Here is an 18,840-nt window from a genome sequence, read left to right as displayed (position 1 = left end):
GTCACTTTTTTTGTTTGTTTGTTTGCATCTTTCGAGATGATCGCATGGTTTTTCTTTTTTATTACGTCAGTATGGCACATTACAGCGATTGATTTTTGAGTGTTAATCCAAATGTGAGTTTCTGAGATAAACCCTACCTGCATTATTATCCTTTTAAATTGCTAAATCAATTTTGCTCCAAAGTAAGGATTTTTACAGCCATATTGACGTGGGAACTGGCTTGTAGTTTTCTCATCACAACCTCCTCTGATTCTGGTATCAAGGTTATCCTGCCTCACAGACAGGTGGAGAAGCCTGTGTATGACAGACATTCCCTGTTCTTTAAGCGGTGGTAGAAATCACCAGTGAGGTCACCGGGGACTGAAGGTCTCTTTGTGTCAAGATTTTAATTAAAAATTCAACTTCTTTAATAGATACAGGGCTACTCAGGTGATCTATTTCTTCTTGAGTGAGCTTAGGTAGTTTCTGTCTTTTAAAGAATTTGTCCATTTCACCTAAGTTGTCAAATTTATTGGCATCAAGTTGTTCGTAAAATTCCCTTATCCTTTCAACAGCTACAGGATCATAGTGATGTTCCCTCTCTCACGCTTGATATTGAAAATGTGTCTTCTTTTTTCCCTGATCAGTTTCACTAGAAGTCTATCCATTTTATTTCTTTTCAAAGAACCAACTTTTGGTTTCACTGAATTTTCTCTATTGCGTTTTCAAAAATTATCATCTTGATAGGTAAAAAAGAGCGTAGGACAAAACTCTACTCCTGTTTGCCTTAAACACTCTGAGCAAACTAAGAAAAGAAGAAAACTTCGTCAGCCTAATAAAGGGAACCTACTAAAACTCAACAGTAACCCACTGAACTGTGGAAGACTGCACACACCAAGAGTGCCCACTCTCAACACTTCCCTTCAATACTGGGCTTTGGGCCTAGACGGCGCAGTAAGACAAGACGTACAAGGTACACAGAATGGAAAGGAAAACGTAAAACCGTCTCCACTCACATGTGACAAACATATCCACACAGAAAATTCTATAGAATGTATTTTTTTTAAAACCTATTACAATAAGTGAATTTAGCAAATTTGCAAAACAGGTCGCTACTGCAAAAAAAAAACAAAAAAACAAATCAATTATATGTATATGCAGTACCAACAAACATTAGAAAATTGAAATTTTAAAAAAGCAAGACGATTACAATAGCACCCCAAAATTACTTAGGGATAAAATATGTGCAAGTCCTCTCTAAATACACGTAACATTCCATGTTGTTAAGATACTGATTCTCTCCAAACTGATCTACAGACTTAACACAGCTTCAATCAAAATCCAAGCTGACTTTTTTTTTTTTGGTAGAAACTGATGACCTGATTCTGAAATGAACATGGAAAAGAAAAGCACACAGCGTAGCCTCAGCAATGTTGAAAAAGAGCAACGTGGAAAGACGTACACTACCTCATTTCAAGACTTAATACAAAGCTACAGTCATGAGGACGGTGTAACACTGACCTAAGGACTGACGTGCAGATCAGTGGGACAGAATGGGGAGCCCAGAAGTGGACCCACATATACACGCAGCTAATCTTCAGTAAAGGTACAGCCACCACGTGGCAAACAGCCGGCTGGTCGGCAGGCGGTGCTGGGATAACTGGATATCGTCACGTGCAAAACGAAGAACAAACACAAAAACCCTTTAACCTTACACAAAAAGGATCTCAAAATGGATTGTAGAACTGAATATAAGAGCCAAAACTACCTAACTTCTAGAAGAAAACATAAGAGAAAATCTTGTGACACTGGGTTAGACAAAGATTTAAGACCCCAAAAGCATGAAGCATCGGAAAAAAACTGTTAGCTTGGACTAAAATTAAAACTTTGGCTCTTCAAAAGATACTTAAGAGATTGAAAAGACAAGACACAAACTGGGAGAAAATATTTGCATGACATAAACCTGGTAATGGACTTCTGTCTAAAATATATAAAGAACTCTCTAAAGTATAGAATTATAGAGGATTCTCAGTAAGACAACCCAGTTCTTAAATGGACCAAAAAAATTGATATGAAGGAATAGATACTTCACCAAAACAGCATACAAGGAACACACACACACACACACACACACACACACACACACACAAGAAAAGACAGTCAACATCATTTGTCATTACGGAAACAGAAATTAAACCCACAACAGGATACCACTAGAACGGCCAAAATTAGAAAGAACGACCATACCCAGTGACGGTGAGGCTACAGAGCAACTGGACGGACTCTCATTCACTGCCAGTGGAAACACAAAATTGTACAGTCACTTAGAAAAAGTTTGACAGGTTCTTTAAAAGTTAACCATTCCCCTACCAGAAATCCCAGCTCTGAGCAATAACCAAAATGAAAGGAAAACACAGGCACAGCATCTGTACACAACTGTTCACAGCAGCTCTGATCGTAACAGGTAAGAACTGGAAACAGTGCAATGTCTGTAGACAGACAGGTGCTGCGCGGAACCCATGGGATGGGCGCTGAGTGGAAGGATGAATGGAGCAGTGTGGTTCCGTTCACAGCAAAGTCTAGAGAAAGAAAACCTATAGGGACCAAAGCACACCAGTCGTTTCCTGGGCCCAGGGGATGGGACGAAGGTGTTGGCTTTGAAGAGGCACTTCGGGATGACAGAGATTTCTGCGTCAGGATTGTGGTGGTAGGAACATGGCTCCAATGATTTGTTAAACTCTGTGCACTGTATACTTAAAACTGGTGCATTTCGTTGTATTTAAACTGTCTCTCAACAAAGCACTCAAAGAGCGGGGGCAGGAGAGGCTCTGAAGACAAAGGTCCAACCACCTCTTTAAGAGGACTTTTGCTGTGAAGGGGAGCAAAGAAACAGGGTGTAGCTGGCAGCACAGTGGGTTTGGAGGATTCGGTAAAGAAGGGGAAAGGACAGCAGCTTGCGTGCCCATGTGCACTCCACGCTCAGCCCTCCAGCGACAAGCAGGGGGCTCGGGGAGGGGAGGGGGTCTCCTGGAAGCTCCATAGGAGCGGGAGCCGGGGTCCGGGGCACAGCAGAGGCCCGGCCGAGGCCTGGGGGGCTGGGAAGGAGGCCGCCTCTCTCAGCTCAGCAGGTGAATGGCTGGTGCTATGAGCACGCGTGCAGTCTCACTTAAACAAGATCAGACCACACTTTTTAAATGAAACATCAGATATAATCTCTTTAACGTGTCTGCAAGTTACATTCCGCACATCTGGGTTCTTTCCGTGATTCTGCCATCACAGACAACGCATTCCTGACACGTGCCCAGGTGCACACGTGCGTGTTTCTCCGTGGTAGCAGAGTGTATGATTCCAGCACACCCAGGGTCCAGAAGAGGCAAATCCTCGGAGATGGAGAGCAGATGAGTGGCTTGCCGAGGGCGGGAGGGGGGTGGGCGGCCATGACCAAGGGGTGCGGCTTCTTGCTAAGGTGGCGAGGCAGCCGTGGGGACACAGAGGCTAGGCGGGGCTGTGTGGTGTGCCGACTGTATCTCAGCAAAGCTGTTACCTTCTTCAAAAATAACCATGAGACGAGGGTCCCTAGAGATGGCTGGGTCAAAGAGACAGGGCCTTGTGACAGACGGGCCACCGCGCACCTCAGCAGAGCCCCGGCGCCCGCGGCCCCTCGCCCTGTGATCAGGGCCGCCCCGCCGACACCGCACAGCCACACCACCACCTCCCCCCGGGGCTGTGGCGCGGCCAGCGAGGCCTGTGGCCGGGGCCACCTCTGCCCCACCTGTCCGGACCACACGGCAGCTGATCTTCGGAAAGCCCAGCTCCGGCCACGCCACTCCTCAGCACGGACGCCTCCCGTGGTGGCCCGTCCACCGGATGACCCAGCCTGCACGTCGAGCCCCGCTGGGCCGCACGGGGTGCCACGCGCTCAGAGGAGCCCGCTGGGTGGCCACTGCCATCCCGCCCCCGGACCCCAAGCCTCTTTCACGCCCTGCGGCTGCTCAGCAAAGGGGACCATCGGAACCAGCTTACCTTTAATCGCAAGTTTGGAGGAAGGAGGTGGAATGATTAAACCTTAAGTATGGAAATACTACCGTTACAGGGTTTATTCACTTCATGCGAACACAGACGTAAAACTATAAAACAAGAGAAAGTAAACAGGAAGCTTCTACCTGTCTCTAAAGAGCATCTCAAAGGGTCTGTCAGCGCTAGCAGGAAGGCTCCTCACAGACGAACACCAGCCCCGGGCAACCGGACGGAGCTGGTTCCAGGCAGCGCTTCTACCGACAGACACACGGCCAACACAACGGCACACCGGGCAGCACTGCGACACCAGAACAAGGCCCTGAGCGCGCTGCCAGGCCGGCAGGGTGTGCGGGGGGCCGGGCGGAGCCTCCTTAGCTGGGCGTCCCTCTGTAAGGACAGGCAGGGGCCCCGCGCCACCCCCGCCCTCACGGTCCACCCGCTGCGTCATTACACTGCTTTTCAGGAATACGTGGCACAGTGGCTGAAACACACACCTCCGCTCCTACACGTCTTGCGAGGCCTGCATCTTCAAGAATTAACCTTACGTGCGGCAAACAAAAAAATGCTCTTGTGGAAGCAAGATATCTCACCCTAGGATGTGACAGCGTCCTGTTGCCTGCTCCCTCTGAATTTAAGTGAAAGGAAACTCTGAGAAATGACTTCATGACTTCATGAATATTAGACAAGTCACCAAATGCTTAAGAGGCTGAAGACGGTCAGTATTTCAGCAGGCGGAGCCTGGCCGAGCAGCACCGACCCTGTGAGGCAGCCGGTCTCCTGCCCCAGCAGCCCCATCACCAGGGAAGGTGCCGGGGCCACCACAAGCTCGGACAGAGAGCCGGGTGGGGGCCCGGGCAGCCCACCGCGGGGCTGCAGGAACCAGGTGGTTGATCCATCTGCAGTCGTTCTGTCATCTAGGTGTGGCGGGGTGACATGGCAAGGTCCGTTCTACTCCCTTTAAGAATGAAAAGCCCCAATGGCAGGAGGGGGCAGCGGGGGATGGACCCTCAGAGTTCCAGGGGGTTCAGAGAGCAACACACTGCAGAAGGAAAGCTCGGGGTCGCAGTTTGTTTCCATCTAACAACGTTAGAAGAATCTAAAGGTTACCAAGTCTTCCCAGGCAGACGGACACTGGCTGTGTGTGTAGCTGCCCGTGACCCCAAGGCCAGCACCAAATCTGAATGAGGAGCGAGGGGCAGCGGACTCCCACCTTTTCGCCCGCTCCCAGCTTCCTCTCAGCCCAAGCGGGTCTTGCTGCCACCCTCGGCAAACCTGCAAGGATCACACACACAGGAGCAGCCACAGCAGGGAAGAGCTGACGGTCCCACTTCCAGGATTTTAAAAAAGCAAAGTTTCTCTTCCCACTTGTGGTATTTTAAAAGCAAAGGTTTGTTTTTGTTTTGTTCCATAATGAACAAAAGAAAAAGCAAAGATGCTTATTTTTACTTAGTCTTGGAATAAGCAGAGACACACTGAGGGTGGGTAGTTTCTTAAGGACCCATTCACAATGAGCACTCATGCTCCACTCAATGGGAGGCAAGGCCCCTTGTGGAACTGTCTCGTGGAGCCATTAAATAACCCCAAGAAAGAAGGAGACAGGGAACACAGATCATTCTCATCCACAGCAGGGAGATCCGTGACTTGCCCAAGATCACAAGAAAACGGAACCCAGAGAAGCGGCGAGGCCTCTCCTGCCTAATCCCTCCGCACCGGAGCTGGTGCGCACTGGCCCGGAGCAGAGGGGCAGGCTCAGGGCAAAGACGAGAGCCAGACTGACCCCGCCCACTGGAGGGACGTCCCCACCCACCAGAGGGACGCAGCCAGTGTGAGCCTGTGTGGTGAGCTTTTAATAAGTAATTCAAGGCCCCTCACGTTACTACTGCAGAGAGCAAACAGATGACTGCAAAAGCATTTTGAAAACCTTACCATGAGCTGGGGCTGCTTTTCACTAACAAAGCACAGTATTTTTTTTATTCTCAAGTTTCTGATCCTTACCTTTTTAAAAATATGACGTTATAGATTGCAAATAACAGTCTGTGGTGAATTTTTTTTAATTATTTATCATTGATTCTCAACAAGTCCACATGAGACGTCTCCTGTGAAGGGAGTGAAATGGAAACTCCCAGTGATGAGCACAGGCTTCCCAGGCCGCCATCGACTGGACCCGGGGACACTGGATGTCAGCTGACCTTGGTCAGAAGAGGAAACAAGCTCAGGAAGCTGGAAGGAGCACGTTCCCAGAACGACACTGCTGATTCAAGTGCCAGCTCTGTGAAAAAGGTACAGCGCAATTTTGGGGACCTCCCCAAAAGGACATTTTGCACATAACATATGTCAAGAGAAGCCAGGGTGTCACCTCCCAGGGCTGCTCCGAGGCCCTTCAGCCATCATCTCCAAGGGGTCAACTCCTGGACCCCTGGTACACTGCTGGCGAGAATGTAAAACAGTACAGCTGCTGTGCAAAACAATATGGCAAGTCCTCAAAAAGTGCAACTGAGAATTACCATGTGACCCAGCAATTCCACTTCTGAGCATACACCCTCCCCCAAACGAGAGCAGGGTTTCAAAGCGATATTTGCTCCGCCATGTTCACAGCAGCATTACTCACAAGAGTCAAACACAACATGGAAGCAACCCAAGTGTCCATCGACAAATGAATGGATGGAAAAAAATGTGGTTTATCTCTACAATGGAATATTCATTATTCGGCCTTAAAAAGGAAGGAAATTCTGCAATATGCTACCACACAGACTTCAGAACATTGAGGACATTATGCTCAGTGAAATAAGCCAGTCACAGAAAGACAAATACTATAAGATTCCACGGATATGAGGTCCTTGGAAGTGTCAAACCCACAGAGACACACAGCAGAGGGGATGACAAGGGGCCGTCTGTAGCCGCTGGCATCACAGCCCATCCCGGCCCGCCTCCTTCCCCACCCCCCCCCCCGCCCCCCGAGCGGATGGCCCTCTCCTGCTCAGCGGGGGAGCACACACGCCAGGCAGAGGCCTGCCGTACCCACGCCCAGGCCCTCCGGGCCCAGGTCCTCACCAGGGTGACCCCCTGCACGGGAGGCAGGAAGGGGCCATGCCCGTGACAGAGTGAACCAGGGGGTCACCGCAGCCAGCCCCCTGGACCCCTCTGTGGGGAGGGCCCACGGCTGTTCCTGCTTGTGGCAGCATCTGGGAGGGCAGAGCAGAGAGCAAGCCTGGCCGGCACTCCAGGGGAGGGGGGTCCTGGGGTGGGGCCGACGACACCCCACCCTCCCCCAGCAGCCCTCCCCCAGCAGCCCTCTCCTGCTCGCCAAGCTGGAGGCTCCATTCAGGGCAACCTTCCTTTCTATTCTTTCTGTAAAGAACACTGGAGTGATGGGACTTCCCTGGTGGCACAGTGGTTACGAATCCGCCTGCCAATGCAGGGAACACGGGTTCGATCCCTGGTCCGGGAAGATCCCACATGCCGCAGAGCAACTAAGCCCCTGTGCCACAACTACTGAGCCTGCGCTCTAGAGCCCATGTGCCACAACTACTGAGCCCGCACGCCACAACAAATGAAGCCCGCACGCCTAGAGCCCGTGCTCCGCAACAAGAAAAAGCCCGCGCACCAGCAACTAGAGGAAGCCTGCACATAGCAATGAAGACCCGACGCACCCAAAAAAATAAATGAATCTGTTAAAAAAAAAAAAAGAAGAAGAAGAAGAACACTGCAGTGAAAGTAACGAGAAGCAGGAAATCCTTTATAACACAAGTCAGGCATCATTACTACGCTCAACTTCTGACATCTATCTTTAAAAAATGGTCCTCTGGACTTCCCTGGTGGTCCAGTGGGTAAGACTCCGCACTCCTAATGCGGCGGGCCCCGGTTCAACCCCTGGTCAGGGAACTAGATCCTGCACGCCGCGACTAAGAGACCGTGCAACCAAATAAATAAATAAACGTTAAAACAAAAACCGGTCCTGTGGCTAGTCCTTCTCCTCCCGTGAGACCAGGCCCACTCCCACAGTCACAGGCCCCCGGGGCTTCTCCAGGCAAGGCGCCCGGAGCTATGTGCCCTCCTCGAACACCACCAGGGACAAGCACATCCACAGCCTTGGGTCCCAAAGACCGCCACCCCCACCCCTGCCCATCGCTGGTTTTAGTGACGAAGAAACTGAGGGATCAGATGCAACTTTTAACCTCTTGCCACGGGTCACTATGAAGGGCCGAGATCTTAGCCACGTCAGCGCGGGTTTCACGTCACCCACACCCGCTTCCTGCTTCTACGTGTGTGCAGCGCAGCAACGGCGCAGGCGGCAGTGCAGGTGTGCCTCGGCCACTGGTACCGGGTTTCCACGCTGGGTTCGTCACCGGCACCTGGGTAAGAGCTGGGTAAGACCTTCCCGTAACGACTGTTCCCGCGGGCCTCGCGCAGAGATTCTGTTTCAGCTGAAGTGGATGTTCAGAAAGGTCAGAACACGCAGCACCTGGAGCTGCCTTGGCTTCACCAGCCGGGGGACCGGCGGGGGCACCTGCGTGGACATTCTCTAAACTTCATCTCTTAAGGCAAGAGCAGCCAGGCCCAGAGGCTTCTGTGCTGGGAGGGCGCCACGCGCCCCCCCCACCCCCACCCCGCCCCCGCTGACACCCATGCTCGCTCGCTCCCTGCGGGTCTCAGAGGGTAATGCTCTGAAAGCCCCAGAGGGTGAAGAAGACGGGCAGCCTCGGACAACGGACAACCAGACGGCCTGACACCACGGCACTTTCCCGGGTCAATCGCCAGCTTAGCTACCTGGACACAGGGTGCCACCTGCAGCCAACTTCACAGCCATCAAAAGTGCCAGGCGCGCTCTGCCCCTGAGACGGGGGCTCGCGGCCGACACTGGAGAGCATGTGGCAGGCCTGGATGGCAGCCTCCTTGAGGCAGCAAACTCCATGTCTCTCTGAGAGTTTTACTTTTAGGGTTAGTATCTGCGCCCCCCTCCTTTTTTTAGACTAAGATTCTGGAACATTGTTCACAGCCATTTAAACCTCTGCTAGTAAAACACACAAGAACGGCCAGCTGAATGAGGATGCAGGTGCCATCAACTCTGCTTCTCCAAAATACCGCAGACGACCAAACACGGCATATAAGGAAACAATGGTAACCGGATGTGCGTGACCCTCACAGGCAGCAGACGGCACCCCCTCCACCTGCGACACAACACCCGTCCAGCTGTCCGTCCACAGGCAGGAGGGCTGGGCGACGACAGGAGTCCCGTGTCCCACACACGAGCTCTTCTCCACGCGTCCTCTGCTCCACGCGCCCCGAGGGTCCCGTGTCCCACACACGAGCTCTTCTCCACGCGTCCTCTGCTCCACGCGCCCCGAGGTCCCCACAGCGCCACTGCCCGCGTCCTCCCTCGAGGACACCTCCGGAAAACACAGCCTAGAGACCAGACCACGGGCGCAGCCCACACACACCACCGTGCCGCCAGGAAGCGAGTGCCAGGCGCCAAGGGCTCGGGATTCTTTATTTTCAGCGAAGACCAAATAAGATCACCCAGGAGCCCGCTGCTGTGGACACCGCACCAGACCTTCCCTGCCAAGGGCCTCCCACCTCCTCCCTCGGGTCCAACGTCTGGACGGTCCACTAAGCCCACACCCCGAGGCCAGGCCACCAGAACCCTTATTCGTGTTTCAGCGCCTTCTACGCCACAAAGGCCACCGTCCGCCCCTCCGCCCCTCGCGGGGTACACTGAAAGTGCAGCTGGAAGGTAATTTCGCAAGAGCCACCTGCATCCACCGTCACACCCACAATGAAAAAGCACAGCACACCCTCAGTGGTGCAGAGAGGAAGATGGGACGGCATTCACCACGGTTTTGCGTAAAAGCTACAAAATCCCAAAGTGCGTGTCACAGATGCCAAAAGCAGCATCACGGATTTTAGTCAGCTGACCAACACGCCGGGAGTGAGCGGCAGTTATGCTGTGCAACGAGACTCTAGAGCTGCGTGCCTTAAACCAAAGGCCCACAGGCCTGGGTCCGCCTCCTGCCAGGGCTGGCGCTCCAAGAATTCCCGCCCCTCTGGGTACAACAGCAACACGGCATGAATGGCAGTGAAAAGGCTTCCAGGGACAGCCACCCTTGGGCAGAATGAACTGCATGGAGCCTGGAGCATGCATGGTCACCAACATTCAGCCGCCTCATCTAACGGACAAGGGCCCCCTTTCCGTGAGTGTGTGTGTGTGTCTGGGTGTGTGTGCGTGCGTGTGTGTGTGTGTGTGCGTGTGTCGAGGGGCTATGGAGAGAAGAGGGAGAGTCACATCCACCAAGAACTCCCACAAGAGAGACCCAGGCAGTGAAGCATCCTGCTCAGCTGGCCTAGAGCCTGACCCGCATGGTAAGGCCCGTGGCCGGCCTCGGGGCACTGGGCTATGCCTCCAGGGGCAATGCAGCCACACGCTCTGCAGTCGGGCTCACAGCCCACTACGGCACAGAGTGAGTTATTCCAAGCCTGGGCCCCCTGCCTGCGCTGCTCAGCACCACCCACCCACCTCTTCCCTGTGAAGACCCCCTCGGGCCTTGCCTTCTTCCTCCAAGTCTGAGGCCCTCTCCACACAGGTGGGGAGCCCCGCCGGAGGCCCGCCCAGGCCCCAGGGCACACCCCCATAGTTACGGCTGAAAACACTGAAAGTGTTATCTTCTTTGGTTATACACAGGTCAAATCCCATGGCATCCTCATGAGCAGGGAAGCGCCCGCCACCAGACGGCTCCACCCAGCAGCACCAGGGCAGTATCCCGTGTCTACTTAGAACCAAATCAAAGAGATAACAGTTGCAAAATGAAGCACAACACCGAGGCCTGAAGGAAAGGAAACACAATAAATATTCACCAATCGTAACCCAAATCCAAGTTGGGAAAACATATCTATCAATATTTATTTAAGACATACAATATTTCCAGGCTAAAGAATTCTGGTCAGAAATGGGTACATTTTCGGGATTTCCATGGGGGCGCAGTGGTTAAGAATCTGCCTGCCAGTGCAGGGGACATGGGTTCGAGGCCTGGTCCGGGAAGATCCCACATGCTGCGGAGCAACTAAGCCCATGCGCCACAGCCACTGAGCCTGCGCTCTAGAGCCCGCGAGCCACAGCTACTGAAGCCCGCGTGCCACAGGTACTGAGCCTGCGCTCTAGAGCCCATGCTCCTCAACAAGAGAAGCCACCGCAATGAGAAGCCCACACACCACAACGAAGAGTAGCCCCCCCACTTGCTGCAAGTCTGAGGCCCTCGTGCAGCAACAAAGACCCAACGCAGCCAAAAATAAATAATTTTTTAAAAACTTAAAAAAAAAAAAGGTAGATTTTCATTCTAATTTTTTTCATTCACTCTACAATCTGAAGCATTGTACAGTGAATGAAAAAAATCTCTAAATTTACCCTGTAATTTGACAATGCGTACAAATTTGTTAATATGCTTAAATGCCAGGCAAGGGTTATAAGACAGTCTTATAAAGTTTTGAAATAGGAAAGAAAGAAAGAAACAAAGAAGGAAGGAAGGAAGGAAGGAAGGAAGGAAGGAAGGAAGGAAGGAAGGAAGGAAGGAAGGAAGGAAGGAAGAAAGGAAGAAAGAAAGAAAGAAAGAAAGAAAGAAAGAAAGAAAGAAAGAAAGAAAGAAAAGAAAGAAAGAAAAACCACGCTTACATTGTCTACAACTCTGTGTCCAGAATTTAGAGAAATCAACCCAAATTTTCTTTGCATTCTATTAAATTCACATGCAATCTCTGTGCCAAGCCTGGCTCAATACTTCTATACACCAAACAGCCTACACTTAGTTCTGTCACACACACCCCAGCGTCGTCTGGGTAACGGGCCACCAGGTTCCCACCCCTGCCCATCAGGGAGGGAAGGGAGCCTCTTCCCCAGCGCCTGGGCCCCAGAGGTCTCGGGGGACACTCGGGGCAACCCACCAGCTTTCTGTCGCTGCAGTGACCTCTGGCAGGACCAGCAGAAAGACCACCCAGGTGGGGTGACCTCTCGGGAGGGCGGGGTGTCTGCCGGCCAAGAGACCCTGCAATGCACGGAGGCTACTGGACTTTCTGGAACTTGCCTTCCCGAACACGCCAAGCTCGTGCGCGTTGGGCTTGCCCCCAACTCCTCCCGCTCTGCGTCTGCAGACACAGGGGACCGTGCTCAGGGGAGCCCAACACAACCCCGTCTTCATGACAAATCAGCTGCAACTTGCCTGCAACCAGCAGACTCTTGCTAAAGACTGGGGCTCCCAACCCAGCCCCTTCCCAGCCGTGCCACGTGGGTGTTGGCACGTGCTCACAGGCAGGTCAGTGGCACTTAATGGGACAGAACCCACGACGTCAGTTTAACAAAGCAAGTCCCCGGAGCTGGCCACCCAGCTCCGGGCACCCCACATGCCAAGCCTGGTCCCAGGAGGCTGACCCTGGGGAGGGCCAGATGGAGGCCCTTTGCCCTCTGCAAGCTGCGCTATTGTGAACAACTCGTTACAAACATGAAAACCACCCTTATCAATCTGGCTGTACAAACTCAGGCCACAAATACAAACACTGGCCTGTGGCCAACTAGCGTGCCGCCCAAATCCCTCGCCGTCCCCCCCTCACTTGGGCCCTCCACCAGGAGACCCAACAGAGCCCACTGCCACCGCGGGCCTCCCGATGGCCAGGAGCACCTCACTCCCGGCACCATGCGCAGGGACCGTGAGAGCACCCAGCCCGGCCCAACATCCAACACGACCCTGGGGTCCCAGCGTGTGCGGGCTCCCAAGACTCACGGGCCGAGGCTGAGCCCAGGGTCCCTGCTCTGCAGAGTGAGCTTCCGTGGGGGCCAAACCTGAGACCGCCCTGCACGGCAACCCGAGGAAACCAGAGAGGGCTCTGGCTTTCAAACCATCTCTCCCAGATGTGTGGCTGCCCGAGACAACCCACGGCCCCCGCACGCTGCCTTCAGGGGTGCCTCCCGGCCCACCAACGTCCTGATGACGTCTGGTGGCCGCGCACGTGCCACCCCCCCATGCCACCTCCCTCAGACCCCAGGTCCAGCTCTTAGAAAACACCTCCTAGACACACATCGTACGCTACTACTCACTCCTTATTTTGGACTGAAGCCAGTTCTCTTTGAGGGAAGTAACATTGACACAGTAATCCAAAGCTAGAGAGCACTTGTACATTCCCTGTTTCATCCATACGGAAGCAGACAGACTTGTCGTGTCTTACGTGTTCCTCATCTGCTACTGGGCACCCCCCGGGGCCCAACAGTGAGCCCCACATGGGAAGATCTCTCTGGAAGATGCTGCACCTGCAGCAGACGTCTCTGTTACCAAGGGGCTGCCCTTCCCTGGCTCCCAGTTCCGTTCACAAGGCCTGCGTTCAGCGGTGTCACCAACAGGCCCTCAAACCAGCTTCCGACATCCCTCTCAACACACATCTTGTCCAGGCTTTTCTCTTTAGCACCTTCTCTTGCTCTCAAATTAATTTCTTGCTCAACAGGAAAATTCAGAGCAACAGAAACCCACGGGCCAGGGGTGGCGGGATGGCAGCAGAGCACCCTAGCGTCTTCCAGAAGCACGCGAGTCGCCGGCGGAAGAGCCCCTGCAGGCCTCCCGCAGCCCCCTCGGCCCTGGCAGCCCACGCCAGACTCGGCAAGATGCGCAGGGACCCCAACCTCCACGGGCTTCCCCAAAGAGAACGTGACTCTCTCACCACCAAAGGCTCCAGTCACAGCAAAGAGCAGAGCAACATGTCCACTCCTGGTGTAGCCTCAGACAAACACACACGCACACACAAACCTGTGTGCTCGTGTCCGCAGCTGCACGGTGCACAGTCGCCAAGGGGAGGAGACGATTCAGGGGTCTGTCGACTCACGAATGGATCACCGAGATGTGGGTACTGCCACACGGTGAACTACCACTCGGCCACAAAAAGGAACGGCGCCGCTACACGGGATGCGGACAAATGACAACACGATGCTCGTGGAAGCTCCCAGACACAGAGGACGTTTATGGGCAAATCCAGAGATGGGAAGCAGGTCAGCGGTTACAGGTGACAAACAACATCAGGGGGTCCTCGTGGTACGGGAGCTGTTCTTGTGTCCTGACTGCGGTGCTGCATGCAGGGAGCCAAGGACACACACACATCTAGGTAACAACAAGGCAGTCTGAGTAAAATCAGAGGATTTGACCAAAGCCGGTATGCTACGCTGGTTGTGATGTTGTCCAGTTTTGCAAAATGTTACCATTAGAGAAAACAGGCCAAGTGTACAAGGCTCTCTCTGTGTTATTTCCTACACTTGCATGTGACTCTACAAAGATCTCAAGAAAATCAACACACACACACACACACACACACACACACACACATACAAGCCACAAGGAGCCAGCCTATCTCAACACCCATGCACCACGAGCGCACAACCCCCAGCCCCACTGACAGGCCCCAGCTGAGGGCTTGAGCTCTGAGAGGCTGGGGACGTCCCCCAGGCTCAGCCCATGCTTGCGTGAGAAAGCAAACCTTGTTTAGATGCAAGCGTCAGGAAGAGCAGGGAAAGGGAGGGACCGTTTCAGTCAGGTGTGGTGAGAAGGGATTGGTGGTCAAAACACTAGAATCAGTAAAACCAGCTTCTCTCCCTTTGCAAGAACCCATGTGCTCGGGCTTCCCTGGGGGCGCAGTGGTTAAGAACCTGCCTGCCAACGCAGGGGACATGGGTTCAAGCCCTGGTCCGGGAAGATCCCACATGCCGCGGAGCAACTAAGCCCGTGCGCCACAACTACTGAGCCTGCGCTCTAGAGCCCGCGAGCCACAACTACTGAGCCCGCATGCCTAGAGCCCGTGCTCCGCAACAAGAGAAGCCACCGCAGTGAGAAGCCCACGCACCACAACGAATATCAGGCCCCATTCGCCGCAACTAGAGAAAGCCCACGCGCAGCAACGAAGACCCAACGCAGCCTAATTAATTAATTAATTAATTAATTAATTAATTAATTAATTAAAAAAAGAAAAGCAGAATAAAATGATTTTTAAAAAAGAAAAAAATCTGTGTGCTCCATCACAGGCTTTCCTCTCAGGGCTCAGCACACTCAGCTGAAAGGACCTGCATCCCAGGGTGGCCAGCGTGCATCCCCACAGCAGCTCTGGGGACATGCGTACAGCCGTGGGGGCCCACGTGGAGAAGCTTCCCGAAGGGCCTGTTGCCACATCTGGCAGTCCGATCCGCTCCCTGGCCTAAGGGTGCTCGTGCGACAGCAGCTCCTGCCCCCGGCCCAGGGAGCAGTGCCGTGTCTCCATGTGGTCCAGCCACCACCGTGGAGCCGCTCAACAGCCGCTGTGGGGTCTCATCGGCATTCCCACGCCCTACAAACCGGGCCATATGCAATGCCAAAGGTGGGTCACTGAAAACCGCTTTCTCAAAAATCCTATTAAAGCTCTAAAGGTGAAGCCAGAGGGATGATGGATTCACGAACGCAAAGGCAGGAGTGAGGGTCTGCACTGAGCACAGGGCCCCTCCCACCGACTCCTGCCGCAAACTGAAGGAACACAAAGACCACCAATGATGGCACCTGACTCTCAAATACATAAAAGATTTTAAATTCAGTTCTGAGAAAAATTACCACTAGAGTTCACACCCTTATGAGGAAAAACCAACTACATGCATTGCGAGACAGACCATAGTACTCGAAGTCTAAGGAAAAGGCCCTGCACACCGTCTGCGGAAGGTGCGGCACCCACCAGGTGGGCCCGCAGCACAGCACCAGCAGTCTGCAAGGACAGAATCACCAACACCAGCTGCTCACACCAGCCATCACTAGAAGAACCAAGGGAAAGGTTTTAACTCTTTAACTGTTAGACTTACTACTGAAGTACGTGCAGGTAAAGTGATATGATATCACAGATTTACTTTAAAATACTAAAATTTAAAAATTTTTTAAAAAGAAGGAAAACAAAGACACACACAAGCAGGGGAAGAAACAGAACCAAATGCTGGTAATTGCTGAAACTGTACACAGAGTGTGTATGATTGTCTCAGATTCTGGGAGTGTTGGGAAACAGAAGGTGAAATAAAAATGTTACCTTCACATGTGCTGTGAGACCGCACACGCCGGGGCTCCTGACAAGGCGCCGTCCACCCTCAGGCGGCCAGAGCTGTCTGTCCATCCCTAGACTTTTCCTGAACGACCCAGTCACCTTCAGAGTCATGCACAGAATGGCCTCATGCACGCTCCTCCGCACACGTGCACACGCGTGCACACACACGCGCATGAACGCCTGGGGAGGACCAGAGAAACCAGTCGATGTTTTCACTACAGGAAATGAACTCTTGAGGTCCCAGCCATGCCCTCCCTCAACATCACAACCATAAAGGGCTCTCCTGCCCCGCCTCCAGATCACGGGGCAGGGGACCAGGCACTGTCACACAGTGGGGGTGGAGAAGGCCTTCAAAGGTCATCCAGTCTAACCCAAAACAGTTCACTTACTTTCCCACGATCCTAAAGCAAGCTAATGGTTAGCCTGAACAGAAAAACCGTACTTCCAAAATCACACCAAAATAAGTCACGTGGCTGTGAGGTAAACAACACCCACATCATGTCAACCCTGGGTCTGGGCCGCCGGAACCCTCCCGAGCCAGCCCTGCGCACCGCAGTGGCACTGACAGCAGCAGCCGCAGGAGCGTGTTCTGGTCCCTAAACACATGCGCGGACAAGTGGCACCTGTACCTGCCATGGGCACCACGACCACGGCCATGCTCCCCCCAGGGGCTTCCTGGAGAGCAGGAGGAGGGCAAGCTGAGGATACGGGAACCACAGTTCCCAAGTCCAGGCGCGTAATTGGGGGGGGGGGGGGAGAGGCTGAACTGCCCTCCTGGTCACGGCGCGACACCACGGCCACCGACAGGAGACATGGCCTCGCCAGAAACCAGCCACTCCGGAAAGAAAGAAACTGGCGCGAGACCATACCAGCACCTGATATTTGTGTTCCCATGAGATGCTTCACTTAGCAAAAATCAAAACACTGAGTAACTCTCACATTCACCCAAGACCCACAGGCAAGCTCGGAGCACACACGTGTCCACCTGCCTGCACACCTTTTACAGTGACCAGATCGACACGGTCAGTACAATTACTTGTGATGAGATCTGTTGATTCCATGCGTTTCACAGAAACAGAGGTGGGGCTCAAGTCTCGGGAGGTGGTACCAGCTGGGCAGGAGGCCTGAGTCCCGGCCCGAGTGGCCTGAGTGCCCATGCAGGCCCATCAGCTTCTGGAGGAGAGCATCAGGGCCTCTTCCCCGCCCTGGACAGAGGCTTTCGCGACAAGCAAGCACCTGCTGACCTAGGACACATCCCCGAGGGCGCAGTGCTCCCCGACCAACCTCTCACCTTTCAGCCACAGACACCCTTTTCTCCATCCCGTGGCAGAAAGGCTGAACCAGGACATGGGGCGCCCAAGTTCAGGGTCTTGAAACTAAGGGGGGCTCAGGGTGAGCTCTGCTGCCACCAAGGCCCTCACCCCTGTCCATCCAGACCCAGCGGGCACACCAAAGGTGACCACTCCTGCTTCCCGGCAGGGCTCTACGCTTTCCCATCGAAAGAGGAGCGCTGTGCGAGCCATCCCCCTAACCCCTGCCTACCTCCAGCCTGCGCTCTCCTGGCCTCACCCACAGGGGTGGAGTTGGCTCTCTGCCGGGCAGGATACGCGCGCCTCTGGTGGCTAGGGCTTCAGGATCCAAAGTTCCCCAGCGTCCTCTCTCACCCCTTCCGTTCCCTCCCCAAGCCCTCAGGTCCTCTCTGGAAATTCCTTTCCTCTGAACTTCTATCAACCGTGTTTACTATTAGTGTACTTAGATACCTGTATTGCTGATATTTTATGTCTCATTTCATGAACTAATCTGTTGAACAATGAGAATCCGGGGCCTCAAAAAATACTTAACACGGCACTTAATGCTCAGCAAGTATTCAAGAAAAGAACAAACTTGATGACTGAAGGCTACATAACACAAGTCCTGGGTGCTGGTCCTCTTGAACCCTCTTACTTCTTTGTGCTTTGCAACAAAGTTAGACTGATACATGGTCGTTTTCTACCCACGCTTCCACAAAGTTGCAGTGAGAGACTCATTTGCTTACAAGTGAACGATGGGGGCAGAGCGTGCAAGAAAGACAAAACTTGTAAATAATTATTTTACTGGTAATTGCCTTCACCTTCTCTCCTCCCCGTGACATCCTTTAAACATAAAGACTCTTTCAAACATTACTATCAGATTTCGCAAACGTACAGTATTTTAACAGAAACCATCCAGATCTTGTGCTTCTGATCCGAGCCATTCTCTTCACCAAACCAGTCTCCCCGAGAGCAGGCTCGGCAACCCTGGCCGCCGGGCCCACCAGTGAGCACAGTTCTAAGGGACGGTGCTCACTAGCACACACGTCACCGTGGCCACTTCTGCTGTGCACCAACAGAGACTTCACAGTCAGCAAAGCCAACTGGCCCAGAGGGAAAGAGCATGCCGGGCCTGCTCAGGGCTGCCTTCCTCAACAAGGTTCCGTGAGAGAATCAGACACCACTGTTTGTAATGAGCTAACTTCTCCCTATGCTCTTCCAGACCATGCCATCCAGGCAGCACCCTAACCAAGAAAACCATCACTCAGGTCATTCGGCTTAGATGAGAAGAGCACTGCAGGAGCTCTGTCCAGATAAGGCACGGGAAAACACCTATCCTTTCAAGTTTAAAGCCACGTGATTAAAACGTATACATGCACGTATATAATGATTTTATTGGAAAGGTATGTCTACCATCTTGATCACAGTGATTTAGTGCCAATTCTTGATACCAATTTCAAATCACGACACTTAAGCTTGACCACCATAA

The 18,840-nt window shown here is 53.1% G+C and overlaps 1 protein-coding gene and 1 non-coding gene across 15 annotated transcripts in view; one reads left to right on the top strand and one right to left on the bottom strand.

Moving 5' to 3' along the window:
- Nucleotides 1–18,840, bottom strand: part of ANKRD11 (ankyrin repeat domain containing 11) — a 166,037-nt gene that overhangs the window by 53,906 nt on the left and 93,291 nt on the right. The window lies entirely within an intron of this gene.
- Nucleotides 7,806–7,878, top strand: TRNAR-CCU (transfer RNA arginine (anticodon CCU)). The gene has a single exon. It is a non-coding gene; the product is annotated as a tRNA-Arg (tRNA).

The sequence above is a fragment of the Eschrichtius robustus genome, chromosome 19 (genome assembly GCF_028021215.1).
Source record: "Eschrichtius robustus isolate mEscRob2 chromosome 19, mEscRob2.pri, whole genome shotgun sequence".
NCBI lineage: Eukaryota > Metazoa > Chordata > Mammalia > Artiodactyla > Eschrichtiidae > Eschrichtius > Eschrichtius robustus.
This window is presented reverse-complemented; position numbering and strand designations above follow the sequence as displayed.